Source organism: Hemitrygon akajei, unplaced genomic scaffold (assembly GCF_048418815.1).
Source record: "Hemitrygon akajei unplaced genomic scaffold, sHemAka1.3 Scf000145, whole genome shotgun sequence".
Classification (NCBI taxonomy): domain Eukaryota; kingdom Metazoa; phylum Chordata; class Chondrichthyes; order Myliobatiformes; family Dasyatidae; genus Hemitrygon; species Hemitrygon akajei.
Window position 1 is genome coordinate 57,824 of NW_027332031.1, and position 19,134 is coordinate 76,957.

Genomic DNA, 19,134 nt, shown 5'->3' on the forward strand with positions numbered 1-19,134 from the left:
TCTTAGGGCCACTGTACTTGGCACTGGTGTAGCCTGTTCATCACTTCCCTGCCTCAACAACCACCTAGGGAGTCCAATAGATTATGAAACACCAATATCCAGATAACGGGGTCACAAATGCACCCAGCATTACTGTCATCCTGATTACCACCTTTGTGTGTAGCTATGTCAAGTTGTGTTTGGACCCAAATCCATGGGCACCAAGTGTCACTACAAGCTGAGGTTCTACCTGCCACTGGTGTCCGGAGAATAGGTCCGGACCCATTGCAGAGTGAAGGTCCAGCCATCAGGAAGTGGTCAGCATGGTGTTACGAACCCCGTAACTGGGTCACTTACCAGCAAAGATAGAGAGGTCCGCTGAAGTCTGATGGTATTATTTTTAAACGTTTTTATTTATAAAGGGGCACAAAAGTAAGGTTAATACAAACATTCAGATAATATACGTCATCAATACTCAATCTAAAGCACGGGTATAGTAATAATCAACAATTCGAAGTAGCTCTATCGTTTGTCTAGGGGTAAAACCATTGTCCGATGGAAATATAAAAAGTCTCGCCAGTTCATGAAGGCTTTTAGCCGTTTGAGGGACCGCTGGGTGTTCACGGGTTGGAGAGAGAAAATAAACTTGCCAGCCTTTTGGACTCAAAGCGTTGAATCGGGAACATGAGTTCCCCGTTGTCAATTCGAACTCCTTTTCGGGGTTATCAGCCATTTGGTTCCCAAGCTAGGGGAACCGAATCACACGTGGCTCCCGAACAGCTTCACGTCCTTACGGGAGCGATGAGCGACGGTGTCTCCGTCTGGTGCGTCGCTGGGGTTCTGCCTCCTGCAGTCCCTTTTTATCGTGACTGGCAGATTTGTAAATGTCAATCAAGGTAGGGTGATACAATCCCCCTCCACATTGCCCAAGGGTGTCCATGTCCCTGAGAGCTGGCACGTAGCATCGAGTCACAATTCACACAAGTGTCTCTAAGAAGAATGGTCAAATCCGTTGCATTGTCTCTCATTTCCTGGGTCCAAGACCCGAATTAATAGCGATCTTGCAATTCTCAGGAAGGAGGGGGCTGGTCCCGCACCCTTCGGCCCCTCAGAGCTGTGGTACATTCGTAACAATGGAATGTCCTACCAATTCCGCAGGACAGGCACTCTGGAGACTGCCGGGTGAATGTCAAGGATCCTTTTGCTCCCATACACGGAAAGGCTCAGCTGGGTGGGGAGGTGCCCAAACAATGAAAGGATTTATCAACACAGGGTCTACTTGAGTAGTTTGGTGCTACGTTTTTATTTTAAGGTTCACACTACTAAATTAACAACCATAATTGTAGAAGTTTAGCATTTTTCTCTTGTGTATAGTTTAAATTATGAATGAAGTCTAGTTTTGTAACAATAAAACAATCTACAGTAGTAGCAGTTACCTTGAATGTTAGGCAGACAGAACAATTTCAGCAGGTACTAGGTGATTAATTCTACAACAGAAAACCATGGACTCTAACACTTCAGCTTGTTTGGCCCAATCACACCAGGTTACTGAGCAAACCCTACAATTGTCATCAGTTTATTTTTGTTAATACTTCACAGATGCTCTATTTTTCAAATAACTTAATTACTTACTGGAATTAATAAATCATAGTTTTGGTTACCTTTCCAATGGAGTGTCTTTAAATAGCTCAATGGGATTCAGAGATAGAATGACGACATTTTTCATCTTAGAAAGTAAATGGATGCCTCTGTGCTCAGTCTCTGGATACTGGCTCAAGTTGCCACTGAACCCCTTCATGAAGTAATAGATCTGTTTGTCTGGGTTTAGACGAGCAGCAGACTCCACTGAACATATCGCCAATGGCGTCAGCTTTAAATTGTCAGTTGATTCCAAAAACATAATGCCAGCTTTGAAAGTTTTGTCGGGAATCACTGCATCAGGTTTATCTGTTACCTGAGATAGTTTCAACATGTCGTCGTTAACGGACCGATAGTATCTGTAGTACATGTACAGAGTACTACAAATCACCAACATGAGGACAACCAGACAGCCCTTATGCAAGGAAAGCATGATCCGAGTCTGAAATGTCTCCTTCAAGGCTCCTGAGAAACAAATTGCAGGATAAATATTCAAACTGAATCACATTACTCACAGAAACACATACCTGTTGCACGAAAGACCATTTGTTGCTGGCTTTTTGCAAGAGTAATACAACCTCTTACCATCATCACAGACCCCTGCAAGTTCTTTCTTTTCAGATATTTATCCACCCCTTTCTGCATGCACAATAGAATTGACCTCCATGGTGTAGCCAGCAGTCAACTCCAGACACTAAACACCTGCTCTGGGACAGCATTCTTCCTTCTAAACATAGTTAATAATTGTACTGAAGTTAATAAGAGGTTCTGCATTTCCATTGCAAGAACGTAGAAAACCTTTCGCTGATCTCTACAAAACTCATTATATTCTGTCTGCAGGGAATAATGAGAAAGAGAAACCAGGAACTCCTACACCTAATGTCCATCATATAATTGGAACTAACAGTATTTGAGTTGACATTAAAGAGATATAGGCAAAAACAGAGTCAGCCAACACAGACCACGTTATTGATAGTTCAGATCCAATACATTTGGTGAAGCTTTGGGGAGAACAAACAGCTATAGTCACAGGGGAATGATTATGGTTAAGGATTATATTGTGTCTCAAATGGCACTTAATTTCTTAATGAATTCTGTGACACCTTCCACAGCTCTCTGTGGCAAAGAATGCCAAAGACTTACACCTTCTCAAGGAATGGACAAATATTGATTTGGCTGGGGGAATGGCTCAGGGATGGCTGGTGGAAAGTGGGAAAATCATATTGCAGGAACTTTGCTTGCAAGGAACACGCTGAGACTGCAAGTGTCCATTGCAACTCTCACAAATTCAGACAACATCACTCTCTGTTTAAAGTACAAATATTGTTTAAATTTTAAATGGCAGCAGCCGCAACACCATAAAATTATTTTTTAAAAACTGATTTCTGAAATTGAATGTGTGAACCTGAGGCATGAGATTCCTTTGCAGGTAAGTCTACAGAGATCATCTTCGGTCTGAAAAAATTAACTGCATCTTTCAAATGGTGAAAATGAAGAACAACAGTGAGCTGAAGATTTTGAATAGGAAATGGAAGTTTGTAAAACAAAATGATGTTAGTCTGGGATGAGGGAACGCCTTGAGAAAGTACAGGGAATGAGTCTACAGCCATTTTGTGAGAACTTAGTCAGAGTACCAGTTCACAGGCTTGAGGGTAGATAATGGTGAAAAACACATTTGTCTGGAAAGTACTGGGTAGATTTTTGAAGGGATCTTGAACAGTAAAGAAAAGGTAAATTTTTTGTGCAAGTCTGAATCTTCTCCTAGATTGGGTTACAGAGCGAGAAAAGCAGTCAGGAATCTGTGGTTCCCTCCAACAGTATTGTGGAGTGGATTACTGGTTGACAAGTATAATTTCATTAACCATTTTCTTTCTGGATTTTATTTTTCTTTATATAATCTTAAGAGTAATTTGTTATCACCTTTAGTTAAGTGGATACCTCTTGCTGTTGAATCAGAAAAGAATAAGGCACGAATTTTAAAGTATTTTCAGTATAGTGACCTAATTGACATTGTTTAAGATATTCATATACCGGTAGTTCAGTCAATACTTTCATATATCATTGATGCTGATTAGTCCTGATCAACATGCAAATGAAGTTTTCACTTAGATTCCAACAGTCTGTCCTCACTGGGGTTAAACTACAGTAACTATCCTGTAATTATTCATTTAATTATTTGCTCCATTTTAAAAATTAAAACGAGCAATCCTCTAGTGGTCTGGCACCATGCCTGAAACTAGGCAGGACTCTGGTAGTGAAACAATTCCAGGACGGAGTTCCTGGAATTGTTTCACTTGCTTCTATTAAAAGCTTGGGATACATTATACATCTTACTGGCAATTTCAGTAGTTTCAAAGCCACTGATGTTTTCCATCGTACCATGTTTGTCCACTCCAAACGTTCACCCTTATTCACCTTAATAACACATTCAGCATTCTCCCCCCTTCCGCCCATACGCACTGCCACCATATACAGTTACCTCTGTGCCTTTTAATAGGCCCCACTATTTCCTCAGTTACTTTCCCGTTGTTTGTAAAAAAAAAACATCTTTGTTGTTTTGCATTTCACACACCAACTTGCCCCTCTTTGCTTTCTTAATTGTCCTTTTAATTTCAACCCGTGTCAGACATAAACTTCCCTTTCCATTTCCAAGAAGCCTCTCTCCACGTTGTTTCTGATCTGGCATACCCCGCCATTCTCTTTGGGACTGTGCTGCAGCTGAACCTTTTGAGCCTCCTGGAGTGTCACCTATTACCCTTACAGTAACCTTGAAAACAGTTGTTTCCAAGTCCTCAAATGTTAGGATATTTTCTGTAATTTAAACTGCATTTTCCGTTCTCCCACCACCTCTCGGGAGAAAAAAAATACTGCCGTTACTTTCTCAAGTAAAACAGCGACTAGACTGGCAATATAATTCCACTATAATTCTACCTGCGCAGCTTGGGTGTAATTTTCTAAACCGAGCCCACAGTTTGCGGACAGACTTTGTAACATAAAAACAATGTTGTATTATGTTCTGGCCTATTTTCCACGGTTTTATTTTTGTTTCCTCTGTTGCCCACACCCTTTTTTGCGTTTTCCAGCTCTGCCTTTCTCCTAATTGAAGCCAAGCTCTCCAGTTTTCCAACAGTATCAGAAATTAGTACAGTATTGGCTAGAGATTATGTGGTGAACTACCTACCTGCTTCCTCCAACTGCGTTGTTTTAAACTGAACAGCGCCTTCTCGACAGCTTCCTGTCCACGGAACAGACTTCGCTACAGGAAAAGCTCAGCCATTTCTCAAGTTTCAAAACGCACTTATTCCAGCTAGGGATATTTCCTGTTTGCCCAGCTCACGGAAACATCCCAGAATTTCCACTGTCACAGTATATTCGGTGGTTGGAGGAGATTGTCCATTACTCTGTTCATCACAATAACGCATCTGACAGAAATGAATCTTTTAAAATGCTCTCGACAACAACCCACCAATCAACAACTTCCCTTGTATTGACATCATCCAGACCCTCATTTTGTTTGGCTCTCAGCTGTTAAATTTTTCTGTTCTTCCCCCACTTTTCCTTCATTCTTCTATCACTCTCTCTCTCATCTTTCTTCTGCTCACTCTAGCGAGTTAACTGGAAATAACACTGACAAGCATTAAACCTGTGAGAGAAACTACGAGGTGAAAACTAAGTAAATGCTCAGAGAAAACGATAAAAATTAGAAGTAGGTGTGGTGAACTACATATACCTGTCTGGGCTGCTCCTGTGGCTCCTCCCACAGACCCCTGTATAAAGGCGATTGAAGCCTGATGTCCAGCCTCATTCCCCAGGATGTAGTTTTGTTCTTTCTTCCAGTCAATAAAAGCCGATACCTCGCTTCTTACGTCTCAGAGTGAGTTATTGATGGTGCATCAATTTTATTGACTGGAAGTTGAAGCATGGAAACCGTTTTACATCCGGAACGGTTGGATTTGGACCCCCAAGACCCTGAAGCAGCTCTTGCCTTTGAACTCTGGCTTGCATGCTTCCAATCATACTTGGAGGAGGTTCGTGCAACTGACCCCGCTGTTAGGCACAGAATTCTCCTCTCGAGAGTCGCCCCAAAAGTTTATTCATTCATCAGGGACCTCTCGAGCTATGAAGGGGCGCTTGACGCCCTCAAAAGACAGTACCTGCGGCCGGTGAACGCCGTCTACGCCAGACATCGCTTGGCCACGCGCAAACAGCGCCCTACGGAGTCGACCGCAGAATTTCTCCGAGCTCTACGGGCACTCGTGCGGACTTGTGACTGCAAAACGCTCACAGCGGAACAGCATGCGGAACTCTTGGTCCGAGACGCCTTTGTTACAGGAATCAGGTCAGTGTATGTGCGCCAGCGGCTGCTGGAAAAAGCTGATCTGACCTTACGCTCAGCGATCGAGACGGCTGATATGCTGGAGGCTGCTCTGCACAACGCGGACGCTGTCCAGCCGCGCGATTCCCCGCCGGTTCCGTGGACGCCTCCGGCCCCACCGCCACCGGTTCCCGTGAGCAAATTCGCCAACGCCGCTGCCAGTCGCAGTTCCACAAACTCCCCGAACTCATCAAACAGAAAACTGTGTTATTTTTGTGGGCTCCAGAAACATTCTCGAAACAGTTGTCCAGCTCGAGAAGTGACCTGCTCCAGCTGCGGAAAGCCGGGCCATTTTGCCAGAGCCTGTAAGTCTAAACTGCGCGCGGGGTCGAGCTGCGCTGCGTTTGAGACGTGGGGGCCGCCATCTTGCATGCCCGGATGTGAACGGCCATCTTTGCCGGCGTCACCATGCCCCGCCCCTACCTACCTGTGTGAGACGTGGGGGCCGCCATCTTGCATGCCCGGATGTGGGCGGCCATCTTTGCCGGCGTCACCATGCCCCGCTCCCGACTCGCCGGAGTTTACCGGGCACCAAGACGGCATTTCAACTCTGGCCACCGTAACCCTCGATCAAAGCGCTCCGCATCAGCTCGCAAGGTCAGTGATGGACATCCTGGTGGAGGGACACAGGACTAGCTGCCTGTTTGACATGGGCAGCACTGAGAGTTTTATTGACCCGGACACAGTGCAATGTTGTGGACTCGTGACACAGCCGGTAAGTCAGAGGATCACCTTGGCTTCTGGGTCGCATTCCACAGACATCCGGGGGGGTTGTGTAGCGACATTGGTGGTGCAGGGCACAGAATATCGGAACTTTGCGCTACTGGTCATGCCTAAACTGTGCGCACCTGTGCTATTGGGCCTGGACTTCCAGAGCCATCTCGAAAGTGTGACTATGGCATATGACGGGCCCCTCCCACCACTCACTGTCAGGAATCCTCAGTTTGATGGGACTTCGCCATATACTCCGTTACCACACGCACATACACACCGAACCACACATCCCGCCCAGCACCATGCCGATAGCTGTGCTACTGACACTACTTGCAGCCTCTCCACCCTCAAGATCCCTCCCCCATCACTGTTCACCAACCTGACTCCCGACTGTAAACCGGTGGCGACTAAAAGCAGGAGGTACAGCGCAGGGGACAGGGCCTTCATTCAGTCAGAGGTGCAGCGGCTGCTCGGGGAGGGGATCATTGAGCCAAGCACAAGTCCTTGGCGGTCCCAGGTGGTTGTTGTTCGGACTGGGCAGAAAAACAGGATGGTTGTGGACTACAGTCAGACCATCAATAGGTTCACGCAGCTTGACGCGTACCCCCTACCCCGCATCGCAGATATGGTCAACCAGATAGCTCAGTACAAAGTGTACTCGACGATAGATCTGAAATCCGCTTATCACCAGCTCCCCATCCGCCCAGAGGACAGCCCCTACACCGCCTTCGAGGCGGGCGGCAGGCTCTATCACTTCCTGCACGTCCCATTTGGTGTCGCAAATGGTGTCTCAGTCTTCCAGAGGGAGATGGACCGGATGGTGGACCGGTACAAACTGAAGGCCACATTTCCCTATCTAGATAACATCACCATCTGTGGTCGCGACTGGTCGTATCACGACGCCAACCTCCAACGATTTTTCCAAGTGGCCGAAGCTTTGAACCTTACTTATAACAGGGACAAGTGTGTGTTCAGAACCACCCGACTCACTATCCTTAGGTATCTCGTGGAAAATGGGGTCATTGGCCCTGACCCCGACCGTATGCACCCCCTGTTAGAACTCCCTCTTCCCACCACTCTCAAAGCCCTCTGGCGGCGCCTGGGTTTTTTTTTCCTATTAAGCCCAATGGGTCCCCCGTTACACAGACAAGGCCCACCCCCTGGTCAAGTCTACCACTTTTCCCCTCTCTGCTGAGGCCTGCGCGGCCTTCAGCTGTATTAAAGGGGACATTATTAAAGAAACGATGCATGCGGTGGACGAGACCATTCCCTTCCAAGTAGAGAGTGACGCCTCTGACTTCACGCTGGCTGCTACCCTCAATCAGGAGTGCAGACCAGTGGCATTTTTTTCTTGTACCCTTCAAGGCTCTGAACTTCGGCACTCCGTGGTGGAGAAAGAAGCCCAGGCCATAGTGGAAGCTATTAGGCACTGGAGGCACTATCTCGCCGGCAAAAGGTTCACCTTGCTGACCGACCAGCGCTCGGTTGTGTTCATGTTCAGCAACCAACAGCGGGGCAAAATCAAAAATGATAAAATTTTGCGGTGGAGAATAGAACTCTCCACCTACAATTATGATATCCTGTACCGGCCTGGCAAACTCAATGAGCCCTCTGATGCCCTATCCCGGGGAACGTGTGCTAGCGCACAGCTCGACCAGCTGTATGCCCTTCATGCACATCTTTGCCATCCGGGGGTCACCCGATTTTACCATTTCGTTAAAGCCCGGAACCTGCCGTACTCCCTGGAGGACATCAGGACGATGACCAGGGACTGCCAGATCTGCGCTGAGTGCAAACCGTACTTCTACCGTCCTGACACTGCGCAGCTTGTCAAGGCCACCCGCCCTTTTGAGTGACTGAGTGTTGACTTTAAGGGCCCCCTTCCCTCCACCGACCGCAATGTCTATTTTCTCAGTATTATTGACGAGTACTCGCGATTCCCCTTTGCCATTCCCTGCCCCGACACTACTACCACGTCCGTCATAAAAGCCCTGCGCCAGCTCTTCACTCTGTTCGGATATCCCTGCTATGTCCACAGTGATAGAGGGTCCTCCTTTATGAGTGACGAGTTGCGCCGGTTCCTGCTAGCTAGGGGCATTGCTACTAGTCGCACCACGAGTTATAATCCCCGGGGAAATGGACAGGTGGAGAGGGAGAATGCCACAGTGTGGAAGGCCACACTTTTAGCCCTTAAGTCAAAAGGGTTGCCGGTCTCCCGATGGCAGGAGGTCCTCCCTGAGGCACTCCACTCTATCCGCTCCCTGTTGTGTACGTCCACCAATGCCACCCCTCATGAACGCCTATTCTCTTTTCCCAGGAAGTCTGTCACTGGGACCACCCTACCAGTTTGGCTGACATCCCCAGGGCCAGTGCTGCTACGTAAACATGTGAGGAGTAATAAATACTCCCCGCTGGTCGAGAGGGTTCACCTTCTGCATGCTAACCCCCAGTATGCCTACGTGGTCTTGCCTGATGGGCAGGAGGACACGGTCTCTGTCCGCGACCTGGCGCCCACCGGAGCAGCAGACCACTACCCCGTACACTCCATGGTAACTATGAACCCTGTACCCGAGGTGACACCGCGCACACCGTGCCCCACCCAGACTCCTCACGACGCTCATGTACCGGGCATCTCATACGCGTCTATTCCGGGCGCCTCGCACACACGTGAGGGATCCCTGACACCTCCAGTTGGGCCAGAACTAGCACAACCTCCGTCTCCAGTGCAATCACCACCTCCGGCACCTGTGCAATTGCAGCCGGAGCTATGTAGATCGCAGCGAAAGATTCGACCACCTGATAGACTTAACCTGTAAATATACTTGTAAGAAACTTCGCCACCTGGGGACTCTTTTAAAACAAAGGGGGGGTGAATGTGGTGAACTACATATACCTGTCTGGACACGCCCCCTGCTGACTGCTCCTGTGACTCCTCCCACAGACCCCTGTATAAAGGCGATTGAGGCCTGATGCCCAGCCTCATTCCCCAGGATGTAGTGTTGTTCTTTCTTCCAGTCAATAAAAGCCGATACCTCGCTTCTTACATCTCAGAGTGAGTTATTGATGGTGCATCAGTAGGTCAGCCTTAAACTCTTTGAGACCTTCTGATTGTACCGAATTACCGAATTGTGGAGCCAATGCTACGCAGAACTAGAGGCTGCCTGACGCATTTTGGGCATTGACACATATTTCCTGTACTAGGAAAGCTTCCAAAGACCTTATTAATATATAGCTACTGCTGAGTGCCAGTCAAAGCAGGCTATCTAGATAGCAAACGTAAAAAGTATAGCAAGCATGTGATATGGCAAAATGTAATTAAAATTATTCTTTCTCTCTTCCCCACCCCTCCATCCCCCTCTTCCTCCCCCACTCCAAACCCTTCTACCCTCTCGCTACCCCTCCCTCCTTCTCCATGCATCTCCCCCTAACTCCACTCCCCCTCCCTACTCCCTCCCACCTTCTCCTCCTCCCTCTCCCCACTTCCCTCAACACCACCCCTTCCCCACTATCACCCACCCCCTCCCTCCTCCTACTACTCCCTCCCTTCTCCTCTCCTCCCTCACTCCAGCACAGCTCCCTCATTCCCTTCCTCCAACTTTCTCCCCTGCACCTCCCTCTCTCTTTCTCCACCAGTCCCACAACCCCATCCCTCACTCCTCCCCCTCCCACTCTCCCATCCCCTCCAACCTCCTCCCACACTCCCTCCTCCTCCCTCTCCCCTCCCTCCTCATCCTCTTCGCCTCCCTCCTTCCCCCTCCCCATCCTTCCCTCCTCCCACCCCTTCTCTCCTCTATTACTCCCTCTTCCCCTCCCTCACTCTCCCTTCTCCTCCACCCTCACACTCCCCCTCCCTACCTTCCTCCCCTCCCTCCTCTTCACCCTCATCCCTCCTCCTCCTTCCCTCCCTCTGACAGACACCACTTCCCCTCTTTCAATTCTGCTTCTTCTTCTTCTGACTCTTAATGGTGCCTGGCAGTCTAACTTAAAGATGCATTACTGCTACCAAATGGACTGGAGTGTGGTGTAGAGAATTGGGAAATAAAACCCTTGCTACTTCTTTCTTGGCTAGTTGGTGGTGTAGTGGCATCAGCTGACTCCCTTGCACACTTTTCATCCGTGCTGGGTTGAGCATTGAGCTAGCAATTTGGCCTCGTAAAAATAAAGCCTGCTAAAAAAAAATGCCATCATGATGGTGTCCCGATGACTCCACTCGGAGTTAAGGGCTTTCTTACTTCACTTCTTTCTCAAGTGAAAGCTAAGGTACCCCAAAAAGCCCAAAAGATTGTAAGTAATGAAGGATAATACTGTGAATTTAATTAAAATCACTCCCATAACTTAATGTTTTTAAATGAAAGCTATCAACTCTCCAAGATTACAATGAAGGTTGCATTTGATTTAGTCAACCTTACGTGCTTCACATTTTTATAGAATGCTTTCAGCTGTTTCACAACGATGACAAAACCTACATGTCCCGGAGTGACATTTTCCAACAAGATACAAGCAATAATTAAACAAAGTATGTCCAATTCTAAATCAAGCCAATATTATTCCTCCACTTCATGTTTTACCCCCTTCTCCCTTAACCCGACAGTTTATGTATTCTGTAAAGATGTCTCCCCTTGTGCCTATTATTTCACAAGTCTTGCCTTAATCCCCTAATTCTTAACCCCACCAACCCCTTAGCTGCTGATTTGCTAAGTGGAAGGTCTATATCCACAGCTGAACTTTCAACAGCTTTGTTAGCTAAACAATCAACCTGCTCATTCCCTTCAACACCTCTGTGTATATAACCCATAAAAAGTAGATATACAAACCAATGTATACAAAATAATGTCTGATTATTTCCAATAGTAAATATGACCTACTACTAGAATAACTTGTTTTAAGACTCATCAAAACAGAACAGGAATCTGAACAAATTACACCTTTGCAAGGACAAATTTCCTCCACCCACTTAAAGACCAAGATGATGGCCACCTATTCTGCTGTATATACTGATAAATGGTTAGTAAGACGTTTCTTCATTGTTACCTGTAATTCAGGCATAAAAACAGCCACACACAATCCCAGTTGATTTATATTTTGAACCATCTGTAAATGGTCAACAAAGATTTTCGTGTGTTACATATTCAGGCAACAATAAATATATATGAGTTAGGCAAGGGTTTCTATAACAAATAACATGTTTATTAAACACTGAAAACAAACACCCCAAAAGTAAACAAACACTAACGTAACCGGAAAAACAGCTGCTGTGCGGCAGCTGCACAGTTCTTAAAGCGATGCAGCTCAAACAGTTCTTAAAGCGATGTTGCACAAAAAAACAATTCTTTAAAGCGGTATTGCCAAAAGTTCAAAATGCTCAGTCCATTTAAAAGGAGAGACTTTTTTAAGGCGATTTAAATTCTCTTCCACGTCGTTGTCCTTCGATCCCCGGCGTCGAACTCTTCCCATGTAGAATTTTATGAAACGTAACGGTTTAAAGGCACTGACCTCTTCTTCCACGCTGTCCTCAATCTCCTGCTATCCCGCAGAGATTAACACGAGAACAGTCAACGAAATCCTTCCGAATGAGGATCACACAAGGTCGAACTTTCCACCGTCGAAAATCGATTCTCCTCGATCTTTAACTCCCGAACTTTTATCTTCACTCTCCACAGTAAAGAAACTGCTGGCAATGACCTTTTAAACTTTAGGCATTAGATAAAACTTCATTTTTCAACTAAACTGCGTCATCACATTAAATCACGCAGTGGCATGAAGTCAACATGGCAAATCCAGCCACGAACTGCCCCTCCCCACAGGGTGGGGTCTTCCTTTTATACCCTGTAAAAAAAAACTGTCACATGACCTCTACTGGCGGGAAAATGACATCACTCCACCATCACAAGACCATTACCTCAAGTCCAGTATAGCTTCAACCCCAGTCACGTGACAAGGGTACCACTGTCACGTGTCACGAGTACGTAACATGTGTAGCACCCACATAGATAACTGAGAATTCTTTAGGTATCTCCAAATTAGACATTTCATTAATCCTTTGTTACCCAACTTTCCTGTGATGCCTGAGAAAAACGTTGTGGACTTGTTTCTTTCTATTAATCCACTGGGTAAAGGCTTAATATCTTTTATTCATGATAAATTAGTGCCCTTACGGCGCCCCCCCCCCCCGATAAAATTAGAACGGCTTGCGAGCATGATTTAAATGTTTCTTTATCTGATGTGATTTGGGACTCAATTCTCAAGTCAGTTAATTCAACTTCTCTTTGTGCTCGCCACTGTCTTTTACAGTTTAAGATTGTACATAGGGCTCATATGTCCAAATCTAAATTGTCCCGATTTTACCCTAACATCAGTACTGTTTGTGATAAGTGTAAAAGTGGCAAGGCTTCTCTTATTCATATGTACTGGGCCTGTCCTAGTCTAGAGAAATTTTGGAAAGAAGTTTTTCAACCTTATCTCATATCCTTAATTGCCACTTAGAACCTAACCCTCTGATTACTCTTTTTGGTGCCTTGGGTGAAACGGATATACATTTGAGTCCGGCTAAACATCGAACATTATCTTTTGCTTCTCTTTTGGCTAGTGTTACGTACCCGTGACACGTGACAGTGGTACCCTTGTCACGTGACTGGGGTTGAAGTCATACTGGACTTGAGGTAATGGTCTTGTGATGGTGGAGTGATGTCATTTTCCCGCCAGTAGAGGTCATGTGACAGGTTTTTTTTACAGGGTATAAAAGGAAGACCCACCCTGTCAGGTGGGGCAGTTCGTGGCGGAATTTGCCAAGATGACTTCATGTCACTGCGTGATTTAATGTGATGACGCAGTTTAGTTAAAAATGAAGTTCTATATAATGCCTAAAGTTTAAAAGGTCATTGCCAACGGTTTCTTTGCTGGTGGAGAGTGAAGAAAAGTTTGGAAGGTAAAAATCGAGGAGAACCGATTTTCGAAGGTGGAAAAGTTCGACCTTATGTGATCCTCATTCGGAAGGATTTCGTTGACTATTCTCGCTGTTAATCCCTGGGATGACCAGAAAGGATTGAGAATAGTGTGGAAAGAAGGTCAGTTCTTTTAAGCCGTTATATTTTATAAAATTCTTCGTGGGAAAGTTCGACACCGGGGAATCGAAGGACAACGACGTGGAAGAGAATTTAAATCGCCTTGAAAAGTCTCTCCTTTTAAAAGGACTGTGAGCTTTTGAACTTCCGGCATACCGCTTTAAAGAACTGTTTTTTTTTCAATACCGCTTTAAAGACTGTTTGAACATGCAGCGCTATTAAGAACTGTGAATGTGTCGCACAGCAGCCAAGTTCCGGTTACGTTTGGGTTTGTTTACTTTTGAGGGGGTTTGTTTCAGTGTTTAATAAACGTGTTATTTGTTATAAAAACCCTTGCCTAACTCATCTATATTTATTGTTGCCTGAATACGTAACACTAGACATTTAATTCTTCTTAGGTGGAGAGATGTTGCCCCACCCACTCATGCTCCATGGCTTAATGATATTATGTCCTGTTTAGATCTTGAAAAGATTCACTACTCACTTCTCAATTTGGACATAAAGTTTCATAAGGTTTGGGGACCTTTTCTTGAATATTTTCATAACTTCTCTTTGATTAGTTTTTTTCAGTCCCTTGCTTTCAGCTTTCTTTTTCCTTGGTGGTAGGCATTATTATCTTTTGTTCTTATTTTTATTTACAGTTTTGGGGGTTTGAATGCTCCGATTTGTATTTCCTACATCTTGTAGTGGTTGGTCTGGAGTTTTTTTTTCTGTGGGAGAGGGGGTGGATACTAACTCTACATGACTTTATTTTGGGTGCTTTTTCATCATTATTCTGAACCATATTATTACTGTATGTTTATCTTGCACTGTATTAATCTCTTATTTTGTAGTTGGGTTTCTGTTGTATCAACAGTAGAAATGCATAAAAAATCAATAAAAAAATATTTAATGCTCCTTTACTTTATCAGCTATTTTACTGTGACAAACACCAAAGACATCTAGAACCATTTTATAAATTAACCAGCTAGTTTCCTACACGTTCCTAACAATGGTCTCAGTGAAGACCATTCCTCCTGCTCTTTCTGGATTACCTGCCTGCAGACTGGAACAGCTTCAGCATTGAACATATTGATTCATTTTCAGCAGCATCTGTCACTTTTTATGAAATGGTATAACCTGAGCATGATTTACAAGCATGCCACCAGCAAACATTTTACGTGAATGCCACTAGAAAATAGTGGAAGAACAAGTTTGAAAGGAACGTCAGAGGCTAGAGATTAATAGATATTATTGCAAATCATGCTTAATGGAAAAATAATTTGAAATATGATAGTAAAATTATAGCAGATTAGAAATTAAGGATTTAAAAATCACCACCACCCACCTGCCAAAACCTGGCTGTGATCCAGAGAGCTAACAGAGAGCTGGAGTATGTGAGAAATATAAGACAGAGAATGGCCATGTCTGTAAACAAGGAGCAATGATTTAATATGCCGCAGGTGAAGCCCTGCAACTATTTGCCAGCCATAAGCTAAACAAATTAAACAACTAAGTACTTCATTAATAACACTTTTCCTGGTAAACCATCACTACAAACAATAGGCCATAACTTCCCTTTTAGAAGCTGAGCTTTTGAACCACCTGGCATTTTTTGCAGTCTTGATGGTACAAAATGGTTGCAGTGTGGCATATACAGGCCGAATTTGTCTTGGCCCCCACACTAGAGTGGGGAATGAACCAATGTTTGGCCATTCCTGGAGCGGACTTGGAGACGATTCGACGCAGCAGAGCTGAAGCGAAGCAGAACAGAGGTGGAGCCTGGGCCCAAGAGCACTGAGATTTGATTGATTTGTGCACTGAGCCAAATTGGAAAGGTCAGGTCCAGGCCGAATCCCGGTGATGGGTCCCAGGCCTGGGAGCATAGAGAAGGGGCAGGGCCCAGGTCTGAGAGTGAGGAATGACCCATGGTTTGGATGAGTTGTAAACATCAGAGTGCCAGGGCCGTAGGGAGGGACAGGCTGGTTTAGCTCGTTATTCTGCGAGGTTCACTCGTCTTTGTGCTGAACTGAGACTATGGCCTGCAACTAACGAGCTCATGATACATAAAATTCTGGGGGAATTCAGCAGGTCAGGCAGCATTGATGGAAATTAATAAATAGTCAATGCTTTGGGCCAAGACCCTTCATCAGGACTGAAAGGGTCCTGAAACATTGACTGCTGATTCATTTCAATAGCTGTTGCCCGATCTGCTGAGTTCCTTCAGAATTTTATGTGTTTTGCCTTGGATCCCCAGCATCTGCAGATTTTCTCATGTTTGTAACAGGCTCATGCATTGTCTCCAGTGATGCTTGGCAACATTTGTTTTTTTTTCTCTCTTTGCAAATTGGATGCACACTGGTTTTTTGTTTTAATGGGTTCCATTGAAGTTTCTTTGTTTTGTGGCTGCTTGTAAGTGTTACGAATGTGCCACAGTTCTGAGGGGCCGAAGGGTGCGGGGTAGCCCCCTCCTTTGTGAGAATCACAAGATCACTATTAAGTCAGTTCAGGGGATAGAGGAAATGAGAGAAAGACATGCAGGATCCACAGAAGGGTTGGAATGTGTCCTGGCTTCCAAAAGGCGGACCCATTGATACCGGCTATTGTCTCTTGGAGACGGACTTGTGTATTGCATCCTGTACTATGCATCGAAGCCCCCAGGCAATGAACCGAGGGGGAGGTTGGTGGAGGGATTGCATCATCCCAACCTGATTGACAACTGAGACCCTGTGAGTCAGGATAAAAAGAGGGTCTGTGGGAACAGCCCTTCAGACGCACCAGAAGAAACACTAGCGATCCCGTAATAGCGAAAGCCGGTGGAAGGCCACGTGCGTCCGCTTCCATTTGCCCCAGAATCGGTGGCCTTTGCCATGGAAAAACGGTTTTTAGCTAACAACGGGGAACTCAACTTCCCAACGACTCTCAAAGGATCGACATCATAAAAGGAATCGGCAAGTTTTTCTCTAAATCTCTCTCTCTCCAACGGCTGCAGCCTGTATGAACTGAACGAACTATATATTTCCATCGGACAATTCATTATCCCCTAGACAATGATACAGCTTATTTCTTATTGATTATTATTATACCCGCACCTTTAGATTTAGTATTGACGACGTATAGTATCTGTATATTTGCATTGATATTATTTTTGTGTCTTTTTACTAATAAATACTGTTTAAAAATAGTATCATCAGACTTCAACGGACCTCTCTATCTTTGCTGGTAAGTGACCCAGTTACGGGGTACGTAACAACTTGGGGTTCTCGGCTCGGGATTTGACACCAAATTGGGAGGCCAGTGAATCGGGCTTATAAGTCCAAACTTGGATCTGGTTACGCGGGTAGCCAGACGGGAAACCAGCAAAGATGGACGTGGGTGAATTTATAGAAAACCCGACTCTGGAGGCGCTAGAGGCGGCCACCAAATCAGACTTGATAAATTTGGCGAAGGGGTTAAACCTCGCAGAGGTGAGGTTGTCAATGAAAAAGCGGGAGGTGCAAAGGGCAATAACTCAGTATTATATTGGGAAGAATGTGTTTACAGCTGAGGTATTGGAAAATATCCCTGAAAAGGTACCAGCTAGTGGGACGGCTCAGTTAGAGTTGGAGAAATTAAGGTTGGAACATGCAATTAGGTTAAAGCAGCTGGAAGCAGCTGAGAAGGAGAAAGAAAGGGCCGACAAACAAAGGGAGCATGAGCTCCAGCTAAAGGAGTTAGAGCAGGACTGGGCTGAGAAAGAAAGGGAGCATATGCTCCAGCTAAAGGAATTAGAGCAGGACAGAGCTGAGAAGCAAAGAGAGCATGAACTTCAGTTAAAACAGCTGGAAGCAGCTGAGAAGGAGAGGGAAAGAGCTGAGAAAGAGAAGGAAAGGGCCGAGAAGGAGAGGGAGGCAGAGAAACAGAGGAAACATGACTTGGAGATGGAGAAGTTAAGGCAAGAGCAACGAATTCAGGGGTCAGACCGCGAGGAGCGGTTTAATGTTAGTCGGGAGTTAAGGTTAGTACCTCCGTTCGAGGAGACGGATGTTGATAGTTATTTCTTGCTTTTTGAAAAGGTGGCAGTGAATCAGAAGTGGCCCAGAGATCAGTGGGTGGCGTTGTTACAAAGTGTGTTAAAAGGGAAGGCACAGCGGGCATATACGGTGTTGTCCATGGAGGAGGAAGAGGAGGAGAGTTATGACAAAGTAAAGGCGGCCATTCTCCGGAGTTATGAGCTAGTACCTGAAGCGTATAGACAAAAGTTCAGAAATTTAAAGGAAGGGTGGAATCAGACGTATACCGAGTTTGCCTATGAGAAGGGTGTGCTCTTGGACCGTTGGTGCACCGCAGAGATAGTGGAAGAGGATTATTGGTGTCTCAGGGAGTTAATTCTGATTGAGGAATTTAAAGGTTGTGTTTCGGAGGATATCCGGATGTATTTGAATGAGAAGCCAAATAAGTCCATCTCAGAATTTGCTAGGTTCGCAGATGAATATGCCCTAACCCACAAGACAAAGTTTTCCTCGAATAAAAGTTCCCAGAGAGACCATGGGAACGATCAAGAAACCCCGCTGGCTGAGGCAGAGGTCCCGCCGGGAGCTAGTGGTAAGATTGAGGGGGAAAGGCCAGACGGCCAGAGATTTCCGAGCTTGACCTGTTTTAATTGTGGAAAGGGGGGTATTGCATCTAGGTGCTTTGCTCCAAAGAAAGAGACAGGAAAAGGGAAAGCAACCATCTCTATCGGATGTGCCGTGGTAATCAGTAAATCGACAAGAGAGCCCCGGGTAGACAGAGTCGAGAAGGGTCTGAGACTTGTATGTCAAACGGAACCGTGTCTGTGAGGGAGGGAGGCACCCCAGTTCCAGTGCGGATCTGGAGAGACACGGGGGCTGAACTATCATTGATCAGCAGTAAGGTACTAGATTTTGGTTGCAAGATGGGAATGGTAGCTGTGAAAGGAATAGGCAAAAGGATGGAAATGGTGCCCTTGCATAGAGTCATTATGAATTGTGAGCTAGTCTCTGGACCAGTCGAAAAATGGGGGTGCGATCAGAATTCCCGAGAACTGACGCGGACGTCCTTCTGGGTAACAATTTAGCCAGTGGTAAGGTTTGGTCAGCAATGACGCTGACGAGCCGGCCGGTGAGCGTTGCAGCTCCGCCCCTAGCGTCCAAGATCTATCCCACATGCGCGGTTACTCACAGCATGTCGAGAAAGGCAGCTGAGAACGAGAGCAGTTTAAATCTGGCCAGTATCGATTTGGCCGAGACGTTTTTACTGACCCTGTACCACGAGGGTTTGGAGGGTGGTAAAACGAAGAGTAGTAAAGTGAAAGAGAGTGAGGGAGAGGAGGTAGACCTGCCCTTAGCGAGGAGAAAAGTTCTAGAGGCAGGAGATAAAGATGAGAAA

General features: G+C 45.7%; 1 long non-coding RNA gene across 1 annotated transcript; it reads right to left on the bottom strand.

Moving 5' to 3' along the window:
• Positions 1-371: 371 nt before the first annotated feature.
• On the bottom strand, positions 372-3,009 carry LOC140723899 (uncharacterized). The gene is made up of 2 exons (XR_012097996.1): positions 2,145-3,009; positions 372-1,206 (listed from the first exon to the last, which is right to left on the bottom strand). It is a non-coding gene; the product is annotated as an uncharacterized lncRNA (long non-coding RNA).
• Between the last annotated feature and the right edge of the window lie 16,125 nt (positions 3,010-19,134).